This window comes from Antechinus flavipes, chromosome 4 (assembly GCF_016432865.1).
Source record: "Antechinus flavipes isolate AdamAnt ecotype Samford, QLD, Australia chromosome 4, AdamAnt_v2, whole genome shotgun sequence".
Lineage (NCBI taxonomy): Eukaryota > Metazoa > Chordata > Mammalia > Dasyuromorphia > Dasyuridae > Antechinus > Antechinus flavipes.
Genome location: NC_067401.1, coordinates 84,263,492 through 84,287,665, shown reverse-complemented (window position 1 = coordinate 84,287,665; position 24,174 = coordinate 84,263,492).

The window sequence follows — 24,174 nt, the reverse complement described above, 5'->3', positions numbered from 1 at the left end:
ATGAGCTCTTTTTTTCTCACTCAGGACCTGTCTTTTCATGAGGGGGGGGGGTCCACAACTTTGTATTACTTATCATCATTGGCCTTCCAAATTTTAAGATAGAAATAGGACACAAGAGAGGCAGTGTTGTAGCATGGAAACAACAATGAATTGGGGTCATGAGTGAAAAATCTCATCCATCTTGCTTGACACCTATGTGACCTTGGGTCAGACTCTTAGTAAGCATTTATTAAATACTTACTATGTGCCAGCCACTGTGTCAAGTGCTAAGGAGTCAAAGAAAAAAGACAGAGCTCCTACCCACTAGGAACTCACAATCTAATGGAGAAGATAGCATGAAAGCAACTGTGTATAAACAGCTCTCATTTACAAGATGCAGCATAGAATAGAGATAATTAGTAGAGTAAAAGTCACTAGCATTAAGGGGGGATCAGGAAAGACTTTCTGTAACAAATGAAATTTTAGCTGGGACTGGAAGGAAGCCAGGAGATGGAGATGATGAGGAGGAAGCCCTTAAGGCCAGCACTTAGGACAGCGCCTGACCCGTAGCAGACACCTGATAAATGCTTTTTGACTTGCCTTGAGTATTTGTTGATTTAACCTTTTTAGGCTTAAATTTCCTTATCTGTAGAATGAAGGATATGGACTGAAAGGCCTCTGAGATCTTTTCTTCATCTATATAAATTTATGATTTGTCCAATGCTCCTATTCCCCAGAGCCTGGCACACAGAGTACTTGGGTTTTTGTGTACTTTTGTTTGTTTGTTTGTATATCTATACACACAGAAGACATTTTACCTTTGTCCTTTCTGTCCTTTTACAACTGGAGAACCCTAGGAGAGGATAGAAACTCCCCTAAGTCAATTGAAAGGCTTTAGTTCTCCCCAGCAGGTCAAGAGGCTAGGCAGGGGGTTTTAATATGCCCCTTTGTTACTACCCTTCTTTCACAATGTGTTGGTCAGGTGACAAATGCAGCTTTTCTCAGGGAGGGAAGTAATAACTGACTTCATTTTCTTCTTCTAAAGATTCCATTATTGCTGTGGTTTTAGTGCAATTACCTTTTATTTCTTTATTAACTTTTCTGAGAATAGGCTCAGCCACTTCTCTTCACATTCCTGAGCTCCCATATTGATTCGATGACTTTATAAAAAGCTGCCTACTAGAATTTCCCAGACTTTTCTCTAGAGGAATTTAGATTTTAAAAATATATATTTTTTTCATTCTCCTCTAGCTATTGATCTCTCTCAGGATGGTGTGGATCATCATTTCTTTGAGGATCTGTTAGACCCAAAGAAATCATCTTGCAAAGGAGAACAAAACTGAAATTTCTGTTGATGTCAGTGTTGTCAAAGAAACTCAGCCATTCTAGTAAATCTCTGAACCTGGTATAGCTAACAGGGCTGAGTGTTCCCTCTCTTTTCTTTTTTCCTTTTGCCATTTTTCTGAACTCTTTCCTCAATCCAAACTTGGCATATGGAGGAGCCATAGATGATACTTTGTCAATTTCTAAATATGATGAAAGTAACTAATAGGAAGGGTTAATATTACTTCCTGAGATATATCAGGATCTTCTTGGACTCCTTATCTTTCTTTTGGCTTCTTCCTTACTGAATTGTATTGCAGCACACAATATGAGCCCTTGGTATCAGGTTGGACAATGTCATCCTGTTTCTCAATGGAGGAACAGGTTCTATCAGCTCGCTTTTGGTTTTTTTTTTGAACTATATATATATATATATATATATATTTTTAATTTTTTAATTTTTAAAAACTTTTTATTGACAGAACCCATGCCAGGGTAATTTTTTACAGCATTATCCCTTGCACTCATTTCTGTTCCGATTTTTCTCCTCCCTCCCTTCACCCCCTCCCCCAGATGGCAAGCAGTCCTTTATATGTTAAATAGGTTACAGTATATCCTAGATACAATATATGTGTGCAGAACCAAACAGTTCTCTTGTTGCACAGGGAGAATTGGATTCAGAAGGTATAAATAACCCGAGAAGAAAAACAGAAATGCAAGCAATTTATATTCATTTCCCAGTGTTCTTTCTTTGGGTGTAGCTGCTTCTATCCATCCTTGATCAATTGAAACTGAATTAGCTCTCTTTATCGAAGAGATCCACTTCCATCAGAATACATCCTCGAACAGTATCGTTGTTGAGGTATATAATGATCTCCTGGTTCTGCTCATTTCACTTAGCATCAGTTCATGTAAGTCTCACCAGTCCTCTGTATTCATCCTGCTGGTCATTTCTTACAGAACAATAATATTCCATAACATTCACATACCACAATTTACTCAACCATTCTCCAACTGATGGGCATCCATTCATTTTCCAGCTTCTATATCAGCTCACTTTCTGACCTAAAGCCTATGTATTGAGGTTCAATAATTGTTTTTTTTTTTTTTAGAAAAAACTCCACTGAAAATGACTTTATTGAATTGATAGAGGAATATGACTGTGATAGTGATAATAGAAGCATCTTATTCATTTCAGTCCACCATTGATCTCCTTATATGCCAGATCCTATACTAGGTGCAGATAAACAATGACAAAATATGAAATAATATCTGGAAATATAGTCTCTTGGGATTGAATACTGGCTTTGGAGCCAGGAAGACCAGTATCAGATACTATCTGTGAAACCTCAGGTGAATCCCTTTAACTGCCTCAGATCTCATTTTGCTTATTTTTAAAATGAATATTATGCTCTTGTTGTGCAATCCCAAAGAAACTTTACTTTTCTAGAATAGGCACAATTGTTGTAGAGAAATCAACCTCTTATTTTCCTTCAGAAGTTCCTTTTCTTGTTGATACAGGTACAGGTACAGCTTTTAGTGTTTTAAAGGAACAAACTTATATACTCCTTAGGAACCTTTTTATTTTGTAATTATGAAGCATCCCTAAAGCACACATATTGTGTATGTGTGTGTGTGTGTGTACTTGTATGTATATGGTTTGTTTTAGCTATGTATGTTGACTGGAAACTCTTAGAAAACATTCAAACCCCAGGAACTGTCCAGAGAATTTTATTTCTGTGCCTTGTAAACTAAAGCTTATTTCCTGAAGGAGGGGAGAGGCTGATGTTGGGGAGTATAAATCAGGTTGAAAAACTTTTCTAAGCTTGTACTTTTTTGTGGCTGTCATTCTTGTCCTAACTCACATCCTAAGGGCAGAGTTTCATTGCATCGATTCCAATTTCTATATTTTTGAGGTCACAATGGTTAAAACACACTTGACTGTAAGTGAGGAATGTTAATAGCCTGGACTTCAGTCAGAGAAGAGAATGTGGAGGCACATCTCACAAACTGAGGGATTTTTTAAAAAAGTGGTTCTCTGTACTGTTAGAAAATAGTTTTTTCTTGGTGAAACTGAGTACTGGTTTACTAAAGCTGTCTCTCCTGCTTCCTATTGGGGATTTCAGGAGATAAGCTGCCTAGAATTACACAGGCATTGTTAGAAATAGACTATACTGGTCTGAAACACATTGTGAATTCTCTTTGGGAAATAAAAAATCCTATCATTGGAACTGGCCTCAAGGCAGGTTTTTTTTTTTTTTTGCAAGATTGAGTAAGGAATTAAGATGTAGAAACTTGGATATCTGATGCTATTTGCAGATGGCAAACAGCTGGGAGGGAGACCTAATATTTTAGGTGACAGAACTAAGATTCAAAATGATCTTGACAAATTAAAATGAAGGGTTAAAGTCAGCAATATATAATTGAATTGTGTAAATGTAAAGTCCTATTTTTAGGTTCAAAAAATCAATTTTATAAATTAAGGGAGACTTTTTCTGAGCCTGACTGGAGAGCACTTGGAAACCAGAAATTAACTTGACTAGAAATTCCAGGTAGAAGAAAGTTGGATCTGGGCTAAATGAGATCCATTTTGGTCTGGTTCCCTGGCAATGCTATACAAACTATAAGAACAAGTTTGCTATTCAAGTCTGGCTGTGTTCTTGGGAAAAACAGAGAAAATGAGACATTAGATTTCAGTGAGTGTGAATGTGGCCATATTTGTAAGTCTAAGCCAGTTAGCTATACTGGGAAGAAATATGTGATAGCAAGAGGAGGTAAAACGGAGAGGGAGACATGAAAGGAAAAAGAGGAAACTGGAATGGAATGTATCTTGGTCAAGATCATAGATAAGTCAAACAGGAACTGCCAGGGTCAGTCACTGTGTGGCAGGTTAACCAACAACAAAGTGGAATGATTCATTGGGCTTTCTTGGTACCATCAACATGATCTGCTACCATCTAAATGTCTTAATGGATTTGCAACTTGGTGGGTCTGGATTCTGAAGGAACTGGCTTGGCAGTAAGTTCATACTAAAAGAGATGAAGATCTTAGTCTGACACAAGCTTAAATAACAATGTATCATGATTAGGAAAGTCAACTCCATCTTAGTAGATCATGTGGTAGTATATTAGTAGATATTAAAATTTATGGCAAGGATGTTATACTTGGATTTAAAAGACCTAAATTCAAACCTTTGATTCAACAATTAAAAAAAACCATATTTCTACAGAAGTCATATTGTGAAAGAAGAAATCAGAACAAAAGGGGAAAATCATAAAAAGGTGGGGGGAAAGTGATCTGCTTTGATCTGCATTCAGATTCCATAATTCTTTCTCTGGATGTAGATATATCATGAGTCTTTTGGAATTGTCTTGGATTCAACAAATATTTATTAAGCATTTACTCTGTGCCTGGAGCACATTGGGGCAGCTAGGTGGCACAGTGTCTAGGCGCCAGGCCTGGAGTCAGGAAGACTCATCTTCATAAATTTAATCTCACCTAAAACACTTATTAGTTATTTTTAATTCTGGGCAAAACACTGAATCCTGGTTACCTCAATTTCTTCATCTGTAAAATGATCTGGAGAAGGAAATGGCAAACTACTCCAATATCTTTGCCAAGAAAACCCCAAATGGAGTCATGAAGAGTTGGGCGTGATTGAAAATGACTGAGTAACATGTGCCAGGAGATAACAAAATTCTGGGGATTTAAAGAAAAGTTCCCTAAACCCCTAAAACAAAACCCCTCAATCCTTCCCCTTAAATTACCACATATAATCGGGGAGGGGGAATGACATGCAGATAATTGCATATACATAAGGCACTCGGAGGTTGAGAGAGAATGGATGGGTGGGGAAGGCTTCCTGCAGAAAGTAGGGTTTTAGCTGAGTCTTGAAGGAAGTAAAGGGGAGAAATGAGAACATTCTAGGCCTGAATTAAGATTCTGCTATTGACCATGTCTCTTCTATTCCCTTGCCCTCATCTGTAAAATAAAGGAATGGGATCAGATAAATATTCAGGTCCCTTTCAACACTTAATGTTCTATAATAGTATCCAAATCACATATTTAGCTTCAGAAGGGACTTTAGAATCTTGCCTAATCCCCCTCATTTTAAAGAAAAGGATTCTCTGAGGCCCAGGGAAGTTAAATAATTAATGTCACACCAGTTACTCAAGCCAGGAATTTGAACCTATGTGCTTTGACTCTGTGTTTGGATCTTCTTCCTCCTCCTCTTCTTCTTCCTCCTCCTCCTCCTCCTTCTCTTCCATTATTACCACTACCACCACCACCATGACATCTCTGAGGGAATAAAGGTCCCAGAAGCATTTTGTCCTGGCTAATGCAGCAATGAACCTCAGCATTGATCTTCAATTCTGGGTGCCTCACTTTTAAGAGAATATGGGTAAGTTGGTCTACAAGGAGAAGAAGGTGATTGAGATTATGAGAGATCTGGAAATGTTAGGCTGCCCTTGCTCTTGTGATTGGGTCTATGTTCCCCAATAAATACATAGCTGATGCAATGAGAACTTGTGTGGGGTGACAAAGAGAATCTCCATAGAAGATTTTATTGAGTTTCTGAGGCTATGCTTTGAAAAGTGCCACAAAGTTGTCTTTTCCAGTGGCTTTGGGAGTACCACCAAGTGTCCTTGGTGCATGGCCAACCTTCTTCTGCTCTCCTAACATTCCCTCTGGTGAAGTCCAAATGCTATTTCTATCACACAATAGCTAACTTCTCACCAAACAAAGCCTGCTGTGCTGGTGGGAGCTCAAAGCAAAGCCGACTTGTTAGCAGCAGGAAGGAGAGGAGGAGAAAATAACTCTACAATTTAAGTGGGGGAAGACTGTGGCATTCCAGCCCCCTAGAGAGAGTAGAAGGCTGTCCAAGTTGGAGGTCTGACCGTGTGCCCTGCTGGTTTCTAGGCGGCACTGATGAGTTTGCTTTCTCAGTGGGTTCCTTTCTTCCACAAATGTTTTCCAGTTAGCCTGTGTACTGGTTCCCTGTGTCACAGAGAGAATCCTTGTCTTGGGCGTCTCTCCATGTAATGGAAATTATTGGCAGCCCAGACCACCATGATATGTTGGCAGCATGTCACATGGGACACTTTTAGACTGAGGATAAAAAAGCAATGATTACACATAATTGCAGAAAACAATTTTGAATTTTATTAAGGCGAAGCTCCATACAACATCTTTTAGTTCATTGTCTCACTTAAATGCTAAATCACACTAATTCAGTGCATTTGGACATTTATGGTTTATTTTCTCTTATTGACACCATCAAGATCCTTGGTGACTAGTAATTTTTCTAGGACAAGGTGGTCTTTTTTCAGTAGGCATTTCTTTTTGGAAAGCTCTACATATTGGAGAGCCAAATTGAATACTCTCATCAAGAGAGATGAGGGACTTCTTTTTTGACTAGGTACTTATTTTTTTCTCCTAACTTGAGGGGAGGAGGGGGAGCTCCAGATATGAAAAGCCTTCTGGTTTAAGATTTGAAAGTTGAAGCTTGGGAGTGATTCAAGCATGGGAATTTCCATTGTGATAGAATGAGATTTCACCTCCTCTTCCCTGCTCTCTTTCAGTTAAACTTGGACAATTTCCACAATGCACTTTAGAGAAATTCCCAAGATGCCAGGGCAGGAAACAGTGTTTCCAGGTATTATCAGGAATTTGTTCTCATTGGATGCTAATGGACAGATATATTCTGAGGTAGCCAAGCCCTGTTCCCATTCTAAAATCTGTTTATAACTAGGGCCCTAGGGACCTTTCCCTCCATTCTCTCCTTCCTCCCTCCCTCCCTCTTTTTCCTTCCTCCTTCCCTCTTTTCCTTCCTCCCTCTCTTCTTCCTTTCCTTCCTTCCTTCCTTCCTTCCTTCCTTCCTTCCTTCCTTCCTTCCTTCCTTCCTTCCTTCCTTCCTTCCTTCCTTCCTTCCTTCTTTCCTTCCTTCCTTCCTTCCTTCCTTCCTCCCTTCCTTCCTTCCTTCCTTCCTCCCTTCCTTCCTTCCTTCCTTCCTTCCTCCCTCGGTTCCTCCTTCCTTTTCTTCCTTCTTCCCTTCCCTCCTTTTTCCCCTTTTCTCTCTCTCTCTTTTCTTTCCTCCTTTCCCTCCCTTCCTTACTCGATTCAGACAGGGAGAAGTATTTTCAGCTTTAAAGGCAGAACAAGGATCTCATATTCTTCATTTAGGGAATCTCCCTTCCTTTCCTGACAATTTAAAAATGGCTCTTCTGTTAGTCCTCATGTCCCATGTGCATGAATTTGTTAATTCAAGGAGTAAAGTCGTATTGGCTTGAGGGTATAGGTTAATTAGTATGTAGTAGTATGCATGGATACTAGATCGAAGGAGACAAGCTGAGTAGGGAACCATAAAGTTCAAAAACCAGGAGGCAGAATGTGTCCAAAGTAATCAAAGTCATAGAATTGCAATCATAGACTTGGAAGGAACTTTAAATGGGTAACCTCCAGTCCAACCTCTTATCCTCCCCAGTAGTTCTCAGACTGTTCTATTTCAAGAAAGATTTGGGGACTCATGCTTTATTTAGGACTCAGTCTTCTCCAAGAGATCCCCTATTTATTTTGGAAAAGTAATTCTTTTCTCTTTCTTACCAGACAAACCACCCAGATGTGGGAATTTATTTCATAAGATACATCTGTCACCCTACAACTCCACCCTATCGTTTTCAACTACTGGTGATACTCTATTCTGCTTGTGTAAGCCCTCTGGGATATCACCACAGCCTTCCCTCTCCTTCCAATACCAAAAATATATTCCAGGGAAGCACTGTCTTTTCTAGGTCACACACTAACTGAATTGTTCATGGGCATTGTGCTTTCCTAATTTGTTATATTTTCCAGTAATGGAGCCTGAAAGAGAAGGGACCTGCCAAGTGTGGCTAAGCTCAGCATTCCCTACAGAATAAAGGCCCATTTCCCAAAGAAATAAAGACTCTGGTTGGCCTGGGAGTTGGCAAGGGGAGTTTGCTCTGAGCCTATTTGTAGGCAACATGTAGTGCCCAAAGCTGTCCCTGATGGTAATTGTCATATAAAGTTACTTCCACTGGACAGTTCAAAGATTAAACATCTGTAGGGTTGTAGGGCTTTTCTCTATAAAGTTATAGGGAGCTTTTGCCTCTTGACAGGACAAAAAAATGATATGGCTTCTGAGGTCAGCTTTGAAGACCCAAGGCAATTATATAGGGCTATAATTAAAAAGACCTAGAAATAGTAATCATAGGGAAGAGTGAGTGCATGGACATTTTCATGACTTGTGGAATCTCAAGCTGAAACTTGTGGCTTCGGGTAGACCTCAGTGCACCTGTGTAGAGATACCCCACCTATAAATCTATGTTTTGCTTGTCTTGCAGAAGTAATACTACTAAATCACATTTATATAACCTTTTAAGGTTTTCAAAGTACTTTATACACATCTCATTTTATCCTTACACCATCCTTAGGAGACAAGTTCCATTATTATCCTCGTTTTTGCAAATGGAGAAACTGAGACAGAGAGGAGAAAGTGACTTGCCTAGGGTTACACGTCTACAAAGTGAGGCTGGATTTGAACTCAAGTCTTCCTGACTCCAAGTCACTCTATTCACTGCCAGTCCTCACTCATATTTTATATTCCTTTCTTCTGCTATCCCTGTCTCTCATTCAGAAATTTCCTTGAATGGCAGCTTCTCATGGGAACATTTTTTCCCCCTTCAACTTCTAAGTATGCATAATAATGTACATCTCAGATTTATACAGTTTTCTAAGCTGCATATTTCTCCCTTTCCCCCAGAAATGGTATGTGGGTTTATAATAAGCAAGGAAGACAGTTGAGGAAGGGGAAAGTCATGGAATCATGTTGTTACAGACCTCAGAGCCCAATTAATTTGACTGGCCCATTTCATAAATGAGCAAACTGAGGCCCAGGGAAATTAAATGACTAAAGTCACATGGGTAGTAAATGGGAGAATCGGGATTTGAACCTTTTGCCTTCAAATCTATCACCTTTCTGCTGGGTTGGCAAAGCCGCTGTTCCCTTTTACAAAGCAGTTTTGTTCTAGGCTTCCCAATTACTCTTTCAAGATTGTTTAAGGGGGGGTGGTGGTAAAAAAAGTGTGGAGAATGATATTCCAGGTTCTTTGGGGGCTTTTTCTAGTTCTGTTTTTCTCCTAATGGCTGATACAAATCTCTTCTTCCCATCTTTTCCCTCTTCCTCATCTCTTCTCTTCCTTCCTTACCTCTCCCCAATCCATCATTAATACTACAGACTAAAGGATAATGGTAGAGAGGTGTGGATCGGTGTTAGGAAATGTGGTCAGATGCAAAACCATTCCAGCTGCTTTTCCCATGGTCCTTCAATGCTTGCCAGACAGATAGGGGCCCAAAGGTACATCCACTGAGTGTGTGGATATGTGGTGGAATTTGGATGCATTTATTCATTGAAAAATATGAATTTTATTTAGTATATGATTAATCAGATATCATGCACATGAGATCTATCAAGCTTATTGCTTGATGAGTTGAGTGCAGTGTGTTGGGGAGACCATATTTTTAAAATGATCTCTTCCTTTATGGTGGGCTTATATTCTAATAGGGATGATGATAGGTAAACACAGATATGGCACTACTTAAGATATGATAAATATATAGTATTGAGCTTTGTGACTGGGGAAAAGAAGAGATCATTCATACTAAGATTTCAGATGCCTGCATAATCATTTTCATCCTTAACAATTGTGGTGTGTAGTAAATGCGAATGAAATTAGGTTTAGAGTTTTGGATGGGTATGATGGAACAATGTATTGCATAGAGAGTGGAATTCAGATCAGCCTTTGTTTCATGTTACAGGCCAGTTGCCTATGGGTATGTGTAATATTTGCCATCCCTCATGATGATTGATTTGACAGCTATTGGGAAGTGTGTTTGAGTCCTTTTCAGATCTTTCGTTTTTCTTGTTATCCTTTTTATGCATTTTGGGGAGAGGGAGATGGGGCGGGGGAGAAACTTGGATAGGGCAGGATTTTTTCATTCATTCCCCCAATACATCTACTAAGCACCCACATAGCAATGAATTGAATTAGATTATTAGAGATTTAGGGATTTCAGTGATTATTATCACAGGAATTCAAGCAATCATTTATGAGCACGCTCCCAGCTTGATAACACTGGGTGAGAATTTGACCTATTTAGTTTAAAGCCTAAGTTAATAAACTACATTAACACATTTTTACTTCTAATTACCAGTGTGCTTTAATTCACTGTTGTTTCCTGAGGAGGGTGGGGAGTTCCCCTCTCCCCAAATAAATGTATCTACAATGTAGCCAAAGAGCTTTTATTATTATTTTTTTTCAATTAACCTAGTTTAATTTAACTTCCTCTAGTATGGACCAATTTAGGTCAGTCTCAGATTTTTAAGAATGAATCTCTGGAGGGTAAAAGGAAATTAACTAGACCCTGGGGGCTTTGTTACCACAATCTACTTCCTCCTGGGTCTGTTAGCCCTAGGGAGGTAACTCCAGCTAAAGCTAATGAGGAAAGGAATATGACCTCTTCAGGCCATTGTGTTAGAGACCCTGGCGTGAGTGCCCTCTTTTCTTATTGCTGGCTGGTTAAATGCACATGATACATCACAGCTCTGCGTGGAGGGTTGGGAATGCAATGAATACAGCTTTCCTTACTTTCTCTTGTATATTCTATAAGTTTGTCTCTTCTTTTGCACAGCAGGGGTCAGCAATTTCTTTTTAAAAATTAATTTAAAAAAATTTAACATCTCTCCTTGAAGGAAAAACAAATCCTTGGAATAACTATATATAGTCAAAAAAGACAGATTTCCTCATTGGCTATGATAGCTAGATCTATCTTTCTATCTATCTACCTACCTATCTACCTATCTATCATCTTATACTTCTCTTTCCTTCCATCTGTCATCTATCCATCTGTCTATCCTTCCAGCTATCTCTCTGTATAACTACCTATATATCCATTCATCCATCTATTCTTCCATCTATATACCTATCATCTACCCATCCATCCATCCACCCACCCACTCACCTATCATCTATCTGTTATCTATCCAGTCATCTATTCTTCCATCCATATACCTACTGACATCTATTCATCCTTCCTTCCTTTCCCTTCCCTTTTTTCCTTCCTTCCTTCCTTCCTTCCTTCCTTCCTTCCTTCCTTCCTTCCTTCCTTCCTTCCTTTCTTCCTTCCTTCCTTCCTTCCTTCCTTCCTTCCTTCCTTCCTTCCTTCCTTCCTTCCTTCCTTCCTTCTTTCTTTCCTTCCTCCCTCCCTTCCTTCTGCTTTTCCTTCCACCCTTCCTTCTTTCTTTCCTTCCTCCCTCCCTTCCTTCTGCCTTTCCTTTCACCCTTCCTTCTGCCTTTCTTTCCACCCTTCCTTCTATACTTCCTAGTTCTGTATCTTTCAGTCAGGAAGTGAGTTAGCATGTTTTATCACGATTTTCTAGAATCATAATTGGTCACTGCATTGATAAGATTTTTTTGAGTCTTTCAAGATTATTTGTCTTTACCAGTTGTTGTTGTTGTGCAAATTCTTCTGCTCTCTTCACTCTGCATCAGTTCAGACAAATTTTCCCAAGTTTCTCTGAAATTACTCCTTTCATCATTTCTAATAGTATATATTCATTTAATGAAATATATTCAAACATTCCCCCAATTATTGGATATCTCCTTGCAATTCTTTGCCATTACAAAATGAGCTGCTTCAAATATTATTGTACATGTGTGTCCTTTCCCTCATTTTTTGATGTCTTTGGAGTATAGACTCAATAAATAACATTGTTGGGAAGATTATACACAGAATTAATGAAAATTCTAGAATGGCTGGACCAATTCACAACTACACTAATAGTTCATTATTTTGCTTGTTTTCCTGCAACTCCTACAACATTTGCAATTTTCCTTTTGTGACACTTTTGCCAATCTAATGGATATGAAAGGGAACTTCCATGATTATTGGAATTACTGATTCCATCAGCAATTTCTTTAGCCTTTTCAGCCACCAACTTCACCAATTGCTGTCTGGGGGTGTCATAGGCAGACTTGAGATGGAGGAGAAGAAAAAAAATGACATAGGGTGAAGAAAGATGATGAGAAAAGAAGAAGGAGGAAGGAGAGGAAGGATAAAGGAGAGAAAGTAGGAAAGAAAGATAAATACATTGGCATCCATATACCATATATGTCTGCCCTACAACTATCTCATATCCCCTTCATCATCATTAAAAAACATTTATTAAGTGCTGACATGTACATGGCACTGAATTATAGCCTTTGATCTACCCATTCTTCACTGTTTATTTACGTAATGAAAGACAAGCCTCAATTGTAAGTTCCATTTGGCCATAAAAATCTGTAATTGAGGCTAGAGCTAAGGGTTGCCTTGAGGTGATTACCGGTGAAGCATTTCCACCTGTAACAAGAATGGTCTTAAAACTTAAGATTAAAAATGGCATTGACGTCCATCTCTTCAACTCCCTTAAGCAATCCCTCCTCTTCCACCACAGAGCCAGGACTTAATAGCTCCTTTCATGGGAATTAAAAATCATGAGCATGTTGGTGAGACCGAAAAGCCTTTGCATGTGAAATTTGGTAAAAGATTTAAGAGCAGGAATAACTTTTCATGCAGATAACAATGAAGCAACTCCAGATGTCTCAAAGCCTTTGTGGGTTTTTCTGCCATCAGGGTCTCTGATATTAGAATGAGAATCTTGACATCTTTGGTCCATGTGCTGTACCCAACCACATGGGCTACAGAAGCACCCTTATCCAGCAGCCTGATCCTTTTGGGAGACAAATTTACTGATTTGGCACAGAATCGTAATGACAGGACTGGGCAGGCTTTTCCTTCTTAGCTTGTCATCCAACCCATGCTGCTGACACATTTCCAGGACTAAGTGCCTGTGCTTGAAGCCAAACTTTTCATCTCTGGGGCCATTTTTATTTTACGGTATCGGTTTACCAGGGGTTTCCTTTCTTCTGTCCATGCATCATAGGGCAGCTAATGTCCTGTATTAAGAAAAGAAAATGACCCATCAGAGACTGACTTTTTAACCTTCTCTGCAGAATGGAAGAATTTAGAGGATTTAGGACACACTGGGTCTCAAAACCCTACTTCCTTCACTAATCTACTCTTTTCAGCTTTTTTCTTGAAACAAAGTGGAGAGCTAAATAATAAAAGTTTCTGTTTATCAGACCAGTGGCAATAAAGGATGAGTAGTGCTCCTGGATTTGTTGTATCTTGGCATTTCAAAAGAATTATTTACAGGAAAATCTTTCCTCCCTTTCACTTGGATACATTTCCCTATCAAAGCTGTCCATGTAACAAATCTCCTATGGTAGAGGTTTACTTACTGCATCTTTCTTACTATTGAACCTTTATCAAACCTCTTTTGATCTGCTTTTAGAGTTAAGGCAGAAATTCTTTTTTTCTCTATAGCCACTAAAGAGGTACAGAGGAGAAAACATCTAAGGTAGTGTAGAGTTTATGGGGGAAGGGAAGAGAAAGGAATATGCATTTCTTTAATCCCTATTAGGTTCCAGGCACTATGCTAAGCACTTAAAAAAAAACAAAAACAAATATTATCTCATTTGATCCTCTCAATTCCCTAAGAGAATGCAATTATCATCCCTATTTTTATTGTTGAGGAAACCGAGGCAAAATTTTTAAGCTCCTTTTCCCAAGGTCATTTATTTAGTGAGTATCTGAGGTTATATTTCAATGTGGGTCTTTCTACTTCCAATCCTAGGACTCTATTCATTGCCTCATCCAGAAACCTCATATTATAGTTTCCAGCATTGCATTTCTTCCTCCTAGTGTTAGCTTTAAACCTCCCTTCCCATATCACTTGATATAACTTAACAATGTGGTTATTATTTCTTAAGCCTGTCGTCCATGGATAATATACATGTGTGTTTGTCTCTTTAATTTGCTTATCTTAATAATGTTGGATCTGTTGTTCACCTCTCATTTCTCATTAATGCCTTTGCCCAAATCTCTTCGTTTTAGATCTTTTCCTTTGATACTCTAAATCCATTTCTTTTCAGCAGTCTTATCTTTGCCACAGTGAACATTTGGTTAAAACAGACTTTGTTGTAATTCAGTTTTACTCTTTGTGATAGATGTAACATGTTTATTCCTTTGTTTGCTTTGCGTGTGTTTTGTATTTTTTCTTCCTTATTTTTTAAACCTTTTCTTATGATATATTTTTTTGTTCCACTTCCCTATGCTTAGTGGACTGCCTCTGTAACTTTCTCTTATGATTTTACTTACCTCCAGGACAACAAATTTCTACCAGTTCATGTAAACAAAAGACCCTCCATCTGCCTACACATCTCCTTTCAAACAGAGATAGAATGTAATGATTAGGGACTGATATTGGCATCATTGGGCTGGAATATGTTTTTAGGTTCTGTTTTCAATGTCATATGAGCTCATGGAAAGAATAGCAGTCTGGTAATCTAATGTTTTTACTCTTCTCCCTGTCACCACAAGAAAATCATCACTTCAACCAGATGATGTGAGAATGTGAATGAAATAAGGGGAGTCTTCAGGGAAAAAAAGAGTTAAGTGATTTTTGAACTTGATTTTTTCATCCAAAGACTGGAAATAAGGTATACATAACCCCCCAAAAGGGGGTTTTTTAAGTTTTTTAAGTTTTAAGTATCTCATAAATAATATCAACGAGTGCTGTTTTCCCCTCTTGACCTAAAAAGCTGAAATGAGAGAAGTGGATGATGATAGGTTGAGAATGAGAATTAGAGATAATAGATTTAGAGTTGATATGATTTGTAGAGGCCATTTGAGTCCAGCCCTTTCATTTTTAGATCAAGAAACTCAGTCACAGAGGGAATAAAAGCACAGCTAGTGTCTGAGGTAGAATTGGAACTTAAATCTTCCTGACCCCAAGTCCAGCACTCTATTTACCACACCAGAAATTTTCAAGCTTTTTGGTCTCTATGCACCAAATAAATTAATATCCAAACTCTTAGAAGAGAAGTTAAATCAGTTACAGGTAGAAATAAACTGTAAAACTATACTAATAGGGGACCTTAAATTCTCTCTCTCAGAATTAGATAGTTCTAAACACAAACTAAACAAGAGAGAAGTTAAGGAGGTAAACAGAATTTTAGAAAATTTAGCTAGGATAGACCTCTGGAGAAAATTTAATGGGAATAGAAGAGAATATACTTTTTTTTTTTTATCAGTGGTACATGACACCTATACAGAAATTGATCATGTATTAGGGCATAAAAACTTTTTGGTCCCAGAACCTTTCTACTCTTAAAAATTATTGAACCTCCCTTCCTCAAGAGCTTTTGTTTATATGAATTGTATCTTCTGATGTCTAATTATTAGATTATTTATTATTATTATTAGAAATTAAAACATCTTAGTATTATTATGATTAAAATAATTTGCTCTCATAGACACTTTGAAAAAGTTTTGGGAATCTCAGGAAGCTCCCTGGACTACACTTTGAGATGCAGTCTAGAATGTATCTCTTAGTATTCTTTGTCGTCAGAAGCATCATTAGTGCCTTTGCCTACTACAACTGCCTTTTGCCTTAGATGGTTCTAAAATTTAGCTATTGACTATATTATTTAAAATAGCCTTGTTTTGATCTACCACAATTTGCCCCTTTTCAGACTTAATTATCTTATTTAGACCCTGAGGCAGCGGGCTATGTGACAAAAATAAGAAATAACAGGTGGACAACCTAAGTGGCATGAAAGTGTGGAGAATTGCACATGATGTGTACATAGGAAGGGAAAGTAATCTGCATGATTGAAGGCATGCCCTTATCAATGAGGCTCTACAAATGCTTCAAGTAAGATCTTTAAATTCAAGTCCAAACTTCCCAGAGTCCATTATCTCTTATTTCTAAAAGAGAAGCTATTTTTCTCAAAAAATAATGTTCCTTTATAAATAACAATCAAGGAACCCCAAACCTAAACTGGCTCTTGGTTCTTACCAAGATCAATAATTATTTTCCCCAAACAGGGTAAGTAGTGAGAAGGGGAACTGGAAAGAGACGTTGCAGTCTTTTGTATGTGTATCATCTCCTTAAGAGACTGATAGCTTTCTATTCCACTCCCATCCCCTTCCTTAAGAGGTTGTAGAGAACAAAAGACAATTCAGATTAACAGAATATTACTTTTGTCACTGTAGCACCAAACTATTAAAAATAAAACTGTCCCTCAAGGCAAAACATTTCATTTATTTTCCTTTGAATGAGTAACTTGTTTATTAAGATGAACCAAGTGGCTAAATCTAGATTGTACTGCAGGCAAGAAAAATTGATTTATTGCAGCCTTTTGGAAATTATGCTTTATGTTCTCTGGAATTATCTTTGGGTTTTAAATGAAGAAGAATTCATTTAGTTGGCTGGGGAGCTGCCTTCCTTGGAAACAGGCAGAATTTTGCTTTAGAATGTGTAATGCAATATTTAACCTTTTGTTCTCTTGTAGTTGGGGACTGAACTAGGATATAGAAAAATTTTATTCACTATTGGATATTTCAAAGCAAGTCCATGCAACTACCTAAAGAGCATCCTCTATTTGTTTATCATTTAACACAAAAATAGGGCAGTATCCCCTCATTTCCTAATTATGAACCCTTCTGCCATTGGACTTAGAGAGACAGGGAGACCAAGGTAATGCAGAAGGAATTTTAGGCCTGCCTTTGTGGTACATAGGACTCTGTTTTATGCTATAATGGCAGACTGACAAGGAAGGGTACTTGTTTTAGCAGAGAGATCCCTCTGATTGCTCCATCTATCATATCATTCAAGAGATATTACCTGAAGCTTGTTTGATTAATGTCCCATTTGCTTTATTGATGGAATTTAAAAGGGGGGGGGGAAGCAAAGTAAATTGGGAAAAAGAAATTCCACATGTTGTAACATGGGGAAAGCTCATAGTATATTTGGGAGAGTTGTTTTTCAGTTGTGGGAAGTTTCCACAGTGAAACTTAAACCTCTTAAACAATAGTGGGTTTAAAGTTCAGATATTAATTCCCAATTTGAAGAGACAATATTTGGCATTCTAGATGATCTAGGGATTTTTCTCTTCTCTGTTTAGCTGAATACCAGTTTTGGGAGTTTCTACTCCTTAAAGAATTGCTAGACAAACCCATTTCTGAAAGATTAGAAGAAAATGAATGCTGTACTATAAAAATCTGTCAGTTCAGTGCAGCTTGTGGTGAATTATCTTATTTGGAGACAAAATATATGGGACTAAGGAAATAATAGTTCCATTGCACATAACCCTAGTCAGACCACATGTGAATTTCTGTGTTCAGTTTTAGAACATTTTAGGAAAGATGATAAATTGAAGAGTTATCAGAGAAGAGACATCAAGGTTAAAGGGCTTAAGAGCACTCCAGATAAGGACTGGTTAAAAACATGGTAATATTCTTCAAGAGTTATCATATAGGTTCATTCATTCATTATGATGAGAAGTTATGATATGGAGTCATTTATTCATTCATGATCATGAAGGGTTATCATATAGATTCATTCATTCACTTTCATGAATACTTATCATATAGATTAATTTTTCATTCATTTTGAATGACACTGTTGTCATCTGTGTAATAATAAGAACAGTAACATATTTAGATCAATAAATTCGCAAATATTTATTATGTATGAAATATGAAAATCTGAAGATTTAAAAAAATGCTTCTCTCCTCACAACCACCTCATGATGTATGTAGTGCAAACCTTATTATCCTTTTTTTTTTTTTTTTTTTTTTTTTTTTTTGGTAACAGATGACGAAATGAGTCCAGAGAGAGTTTGTATATAGTAGATCTGTTGGTGTCAGTGGTGGGTAGGTCTCTCAGCTTCAGATCTATTAAGGGAGTTGAAACAGACAGTCTGACCTCCAACTTGGAAATTCTTTCATTTTATAATAGAATTTTATTAGTCCTAGGGAGTTCCTCTAAAGAACTGAAAGGAGTTGGAATGTTTTTTCTCCTTCTCATCCTCCTGGTGACTTGCATATTGTGTGTGCATGAACCTTAATTTAGTAGGGTTCCTGGCAAGGGTTTGGGGAGTGGGATAGGCCACTCAGTATCTGGCACTTCCTTATATTCACATGGAGCTTTGTCATAAACACATTTTGAATGGTATCTTGTCAATGGGGGAACAGGGTAATGACTTTAATAAGCTTTTTGTAAAGGAGGCTCATGGCAGAACATCCATTGCCTTTGGGTTTCTGGCTCCTGGCCCATGAAAAGTGCTTTTTATATATCTCTTCCTCAAGAGTCTCTGGAGGCATACATTTCTTGGTCACCAGCAATGTTTCTGTCTGGCCTCATGCTCTCATTCTATCCCATTCCTTTTTGACAGGGCTTTTAAAATTTTTTCCACTCATAATTCTTTTTTGCCTGAGAAATTTTCATGTGATCCCAGGTATGTAGGCGTTCTCCAACTTCTTCCTCAGTTTCCCCTGTTATCATGGATCTTGTTATTCATTTGTTCTTCCATTCCTTCTCTGAAATAGATGGGATAAATGGGGAGAGAGGGAAGGAGTAGGAGAGGAGAGAGGAGAGGGGATGAGATGAGAGGGAGAGGGGGGTTGAAGGGAGGAAAGGAGAAAGATAAGGAGAGGAAGAGGGAGAGAGAGAAATATGGCTGTGTGCCTCAGGTAAAAACCCTCTGGAAAGCTACAACCCCCCTAGTGGTCTGAGGAGGCACTGGGGAAGTCAAGTGTAGAGCTTCCCTCATTTTTCTTTCCATTTATACACTTGTAATTCCCCTTTCTTTGTTCTACTGCATGAAACTGGATTAGAATTTAAAGAGCTTACTAGGGATGCTCTGAGTTGCCAAGATGATCACTGGTCATGTGTAGGTATGTCTATTAATGAGATTTAATATCTATGCCTTTCCAGAAAGATTTTATTGAATTAACAACAACAATAACAATAATAATTATAGTAACTTGAGATGTAGTGGGGCAGATTAGATGGAGGGCTGGCCTCAGGGTGAGGGAGACTTATATTCATCTCTAATACAGACCAGCTATATGATCTGTGGCAATTTATGGCCCCAAGAAACTTGACGATGATAATAATGATAATAATAATGAATATAATGATAATAGCTAACATTTATATATTGCTTTAGGGTTTGGAGAACACTTACAAACATTGTCTCATTTTATCCTTATACCTATTTTAAAAGATAGATATTATTATGATTCCCATTTTACAGAGGAAGAAACTGAGGCAGACAAAGGATGGATAACTTGTTCAAGATCATACAACTAGTAAGTGTCTGAGGCCAAATTTGAACTTGTATCTTTTTGAATCCCAGTTTCTTTATTCTAACTTGCCACTTCTCCAAGAATATTATAATAATAATGATGATGATAAAAAACATATACTGTTTATTATATGCCAGGCATATGTGTTAAGTGCTTTACTATCATTATCTCATTTGAACATTACAACAACCTTGATAGGTGCTATATTATCCTCATTTTACAGATGAGGAAACTGAGGCAAATTAGGGTAAGTGACTTGCCCAGAGTCACAGTCTGAGGCCAACTTTAGGTCTTCCTAATTTCTGTCCATCTCACTATCTGTCTAAGACTATACTTTGTACAACAGTTGTTGATCTGCTTTGGCTGAGAGAGTTGCCTATTCCATTGAAATTACAGTTTTGGACTGCAAAACTAAAACCATAACTCCACACAAAGGGGGAAGAAAACAGTAAAGAAAAAAAGAAATCAAAGTTCTTTTCCCATAATAACTCTGTGAAGAGACTAGTATAAGTATGTATTTTCATCTTGATTTTTCAGATGATGAAGCTCAAGGTCAGACAGTTGGGTGACTTAGATAAGTCTTGGAGTCAGGATTTGAATTCATTTTTTCTAACTTCAGGTTTAGTGAGAGAAGAGTCAAGGAAAGGGGGAGAAGTGGGTTATGATAAATAATAAAGACTAGTTGGCCAGATCCTTGCTTCCTAAAAGCCTTGTCTCATATAATCCAGGATGAGAGAAGGCATTATCCTCTTTTGTGAATCATGGGATTGACTTTGGGGGTTGATGGTAAGGAAAGTGGCATTTTAGGAAGAAAAATTATAGGAATCAAAGGCTTTGTGGAAATTGCAGTAGGAGAGTGTTGGCATTATAAGTAAATATCAGGCCAAGATCAATAATGAGTAATCCTTAGAATCTTGGAAAATTTGAGGTGGGGAAGAAGTAGTGATCCTGTGCTAGATGAAGAATGAATGAAATGAAAAGGCTTTTTAAAAATGCCCAATATGCCAAGCCCTCTGATAGGCACTGGGGGATATAGATGGGAAAAAGTGAGACAATCCCTGGGCTTCTGAAGCTGGTCCTCCATTTGGGGGAGACAGCACATGGAAGAAAATTTAACCTGTAGAGCTGATGGGAAGGACCAGTGATCTAAGGATACAATACCAGGTGTAAGGAAAAGTTCAACTCTCCTTGGTTCCAACAGTTAAGTCAGAGGGTCTAGAGGATTTAGAAGTAGGGTAAATAGTAAGATCTTAAGATTCTTATGATTCATGGCTGGGAAGATACTAAAAACTGAGGGTCCTCCATCAAGAAAGAGCCATAATGTCTTTTTTTCTTTTTTAAATGTTTTATTGATACTCTAATTATATCACAGTCACTTCCCAATGATTCTTTTCCTCTTCCACTTCCAAATCAAACCTTTCTCTGTAGCTAATAAACAAAATCAAGCAAAGCAAATGAATGCATTGACTGTGTCTAAAAACATATGTCTCATTCCCTCCTGTAGTCCATCACCTTCGGGAAGGAGGACTCTCATCCTCTACATCCCTGTCAGTCATCTAAAGTCTCTTGCATTCACATGAAGCTTTCTTCAAAGCACAGAATGGTGTCTTTTTTTAAAACAGGAATAAAATCCACTAAATAATATTTCTTTTATTGCTAGTCAAGCCAGCATTGTTTCAGAAAGTCACAGTTTCCAAACATAATGGAAATTTCAAAAGAATCTTCAGAGTGTGAGGTATGGGGTTTGTGTTTGAGGAAGAAAAGAAACTATAATCAGAGAACTATTGACTTCTATAGCAAATTTAACATAGTTCAGCTGCCCTCTAGTCTCTCTTAATGATGCTTATGTTTGGGCTGGAATAGGAAGGAAACAGGCATTGGGAAGCATATGTTGGTTGTTTCAGCTATGTCCAACTTTCTGTGATCCCATTTGAGGTTTTTTTGTTTTTTGTTTTTTGTTTTTGTTTTTGTTTTTGTTTTTTTTTTTGCTAGAGATACTGAAATGGTTTGCCATTTACTTCTCCAGCTCATTTTATAGATGAGAAAACTGAGGCAAATATTTAATAAATGACTTGTCCAGGGCCACACAGCCGTAAAAATCTGAGGCTAGATTTGAACTCATGAAGATGAGTTCATCTTGATTCCAGGGTCTGGAATCTATACACTAATACCAACTAGTTGCTCCACATTGGAAATTAGCAATAATAATAGAAATCAAACAGAAAGCTAGGACAATTGTACTCGATTCCACTGGGAATGCCCTTCTGTCATATAATGTCAGCAGAGGCACATGTTGTCAATTAAGCCCCATACTGACATTGGGATAAATGAGTCTGTTAATGAGCAACTGTTTATTTTCTCTGATCTCAAGAATTTCCAAGCCAGACCCAAGTCTACTAAAAACAGCAAGCAGCAGTCCCAGAGCAGCAGCAGCCCCAAGCAGAGGAGCTAAGATTTTTAATAAGGCTTATGGCCTCAGATCAAAGGAAAAGAAGTAAGAGCAGTGAATGGTAGTGTCTTTGAAAAAGCAGCTTTTCAGGTGTGGAACATTCTCAGTAGTATTTAAAACTGAGGTCTAGTGACCCCAGGGTCAAATGAAACCTGCCTATCCCTCCCCCAAAACGGCTTCCAATGGAAAACTTCAAACTACATCCTTTCTCTTCTTGTCCTCTTCCCACTTTTAGCCATCTTTATCTCCCATCTTTATGCTTATCTATAATTCTTCACCTAAGTGACTTGGAGAACTCTGTCAGAGTTTTCTGTGTTTCTGGGCCCTTTTGAAAAGGCAACATCTTTTTTTTTGTTTTTTAAATTTAAATTTTATTTTATTTAATATTAACTTTGTATTGACAGAATCCATGCCAGGATAATTTTTATTTTTTTACAACATTATCCCTTGCACTCGCTTATGTTTCATTTTTTTCCCCTCCCTCCCTTCACCCCCCCCCCCCAAGATGGCAAGCAGTCCTATATATGTTAAATATGTTGCAGTATATCCTAGATACAATACATATTTGCAGAACCGAACAGTTCTCCTGTTGCACAGGGAAAATTGGATTCAGAAGGTAAAAATAACTCGGGAAGAAAATAAAAAATGCAAATAGTTCACATTCATTTCCCAGTGTTCCTTCTTTGGGTGTAGCTGTTTCTGTCCATCATTTATCCATTGAAATTCAGTTAAGTCTCTTTGTCATAGAAATCCACTTGCATCAGAATACATCCTCATACAATATTGTTGTCGAAGTGTATAATGATCTCCTGGTTCTGCTCATCTCACTTAGCATCAGTCCATGTAGGTCTCTCCAAGCCTCTCTGTATTCATCCTGCTGGTCATTCCTTACAGAGCAATAATATTCCATAACATTCATATACCACAATTTACCCAGCCATTCTCCAATTGATGGGCATCCATTCATTTTCCAGTTTCTAGCCACTACAAACAGGGCTGTTACAAACATTTTAGCACATACAGGTCCCTTTCCCTTTTCTAGTATCTCTTTGGAGTATAAGCCCAATAGAAACACTGCTGGATCAAAGGGTATGCACAGTTTGATAACTTTATGAGCATAGTTCCAAATTGCTCTCCAGAATGGCTGGATGTATTCACAATTCCACCAACAATGTATCAGTGTCCCTGTTTTCTCACATCCCCTCCAACATTCATTATTATTTTTTCCTGTCATCTTAGCCAATCTGACAGGTGTGTAGTGGTATCTCAGAGTTGTCTTAATTTGCATTTCTCTGATCAATAATCATTTGGAACACTCTTTCATGTGAGTGGTAATAGTTTCAATTTCTTCATCTGAAAATTGTCTTCATATCCTTTGACCATTTATCAATTGGAGAATGGCTTGATTTTTTATAAATTTGAGTCAGTTCTCTATATATTTTGGAAATGAGGCCTTTATCAGAACCTTTAATTGTAAAGATGTTTTCCCAGTTTGTGAAAAGGCAATATCTGAAAAAGGAGTTCCTTACATGTTTAGGATTGGGATTAAGAAGTTTCAAGTTTTAATTCTTTTTTTTAAAACTAACTTGTGGAAACCATCTGGTTGCTCTGTGCCTCATTTCTTTATCTAGGCATAATAATACTTTGCCTTTCTGAGGTAGAGAGGTGATTTTGTTTCTATATCTTGTCAGTCATTGACTATTCCCTTTGAACTGGTTGACTTAATCTGGCAGACAGTATTTCCTTCAAGAGTTATGACAAAAAACGAGCATTTAAGAAGAGGATTTATTGTTTCATCAGTAGAATCCTACCTATTTTTCAGTAAATGACTTGCCTAGCATTATACAACTAGTAAGTATCTGAGGTGGGATTTAAACCCATGAAGATGAGTCTTCCTGACTCCAGGCCTGACATTTTATTCACTGCACCATCTAGTTGCCCTAAAATGAGACTATAAATTGCTTTACCAATCATAAAATCTTTACAAATGCTATTATTATTATTTTCCTATTATAATCATTCAATGATGAGGCATCAGATTGAGACTTTAATGAACAGGGATCCTTTTATTTCCTCAGTGTCTTATAACTCGTAGACATCATCTGTTTCCTATTTTGCTAGTTAAGTGATTTAAATCTCACGTGAGT